Consider the following 1,965-nt stretch of genomic DNA (forward strand, 5'->3'; position numbering starts at 1 on the left):
CAGAGGGGCCCAGCTGAATAAACATTCTGTCATAATTTCAGGACTCTAGATTTGTCTTTGGTTGTCCTTAGCACCCCTCTAGTGTGCATGGATCTCTCCAGAGGGAACTATTTGAACTGAGTGATTTTATCTGAACTCTGAAGAGCTTCTGTGTGTTGTCTATGGACATGCTCACAGCCCTTGCGCACCCCCCCCCCCCCCCCCCCCCGTGTAATGTCAGCGTCATTATGTGCTATTGTGCAAGATTTTTTTTCATTATCACGCTGTTGACCTTCAAACAGAGGTTAAAGCTGTGTTAATATTTTTTTTTGTTTCCAAACCCTATGTGTTATTTTTCACCACTTTTATTGTCTGTCCAAACAGGTCTCACTTTTAAATGAGTCTTCGAGGCTCAATGTGACTTATCTGTTTAAACAAAGATTGAATAAATGAAAAAAAAAATCATGGCCATTCACTCAAGTTTCACTTTCACATTCTGGGCAGCCAAAGCAGACAGCAATACTGTGTAGCGTATTTTGCTGAACAGAGCATGGTAAGTTTATTTTAACTGGTCTGTAAATCAAATCAACAATAATAAATTCTCTTCAATCCTCCAATCTGCTTGTCATTAGCTATGTGATGCTCAAGTTAGCAAGCTAACATTTAGATAACCTAGCATAGACTATTGCCTTGCAAAACTTTATGCAGAACAATAAATCTAACATAGCGGTAAATATATATCAGTGTTAGTAATGTTATATTTGCAAAGAAAAAAGTAAACTATGCTGCGGTAAAAATTAGACCTTCACCATACATGACTGACTGTTAAAATAATGAACAGTGAAGGGTGTTTATTTGTTTAATTAATATTTTTGTAACACACTTGATACCTTTATGGTGAATAGTGGAGGATAGAAAATGTGAACGCATGTTAGGAAGACTGTTTTTATGACCAGTGCACCACTTGTAAACCTACTGTGCGACAACGTATAGCGTGGATCTAATTAGCTTAGCTTCATGGTTGCTAACATATGTGCTAAATAAACAAGCCCCTCTTCACTTGCTGTTTTCTTAGATTCTTGGGGGTAGACAAAGCTCAAAAATTTTCAGCCATTATATTGGTTATTGGCAGCCACCCTCCCCTCCCAATATCGGTATCGGCAATAGCCAAAATTTCAATATCGATAAGGAAACATGAAACTCCAATGAAAAGGTTTCTTTTTTTTTTTTGTATTTATATTTTTCTTCTGTAAATAAAAGTCATGTTGCAGCCCAAACTGCAAGTAGTACTAGGATGATATTTACATGGTAGTAATTACAGCCTGCGCCAACAACAGAGAAAAATACTTATACATGTTCACCTGTAGGGGGCGGTGTAATTGTGGACTTTGCATTTGGTCATCTAACTTGTAAACAATATCTCAAAGTTTTATGGTTTATATCACTATAATCCCCACATGCTACTGAGTTACAAAGTGTAGACCATGCAGGTTTACGCCTAAAATTATAAATTTCTATTTCGTAAAATTTAAAAAATCAACTTTTGACCAATTTTCTAAGGTTTTGAGTTTCATCATTATAAAACTCTCTATGTGAAATCTAGACACCATATGGATTATAAATTTGCAAGGAAAAGTAATTATCTTTTAAAATCCTGGTCAACATGCATAAGTAAAAGTTCTGGCAAGCTAGCTAAACACAATAATAGCCATATCTTCTAAGCTTTAATATTTATATTTTAATTTTTTATTTATTTTAATATTTATCGAATTGGAACAGAACCGAACCGAGGTGGCTGTGGGGGAATTTGTCTTCTACAGAGCCGGTCTCAGCTTCAGTGAGCAGCCCATTACTTTTACTGAAAGACGATCCACCTCCGTGGAGTCGTTGTGTTCACCTGGAGGAGACGCTCCGGTGCTTTGAAGCGCCGCCGGACCGGACCAGAACCACGCCGCCAGACTGGGCCGCCGGACCGGAGCAGAACCG

General features: G+C 37.9%; 1 protein-coding gene across 1 annotated transcript in view; it reads left to right on the forward strand.

Moving 5' to 3' along the window:
• Nucleotides 1–1,965, forward strand: part of zgc:153039 (uncharacterized protein LOC767698 homolog) — a 127,077-nt gene that overhangs the window by 45,032 nt on the left and 80,080 nt on the right. The gene's annotated exons all lie outside the window — the stretch shown is intronic.

The sequence above is a fragment of the Nematolebias whitei genome, chromosome 6, assembly GCF_014905685.2.
Source record: "Nematolebias whitei isolate Nwh7 chromosome 6, NemWhi1, whole genome shotgun sequence".
Taxonomy (NCBI): domain Eukaryota; kingdom Metazoa; phylum Chordata; class Actinopteri; order Cyprinodontiformes; family Rivulidae; genus Nematolebias; species Nematolebias whitei.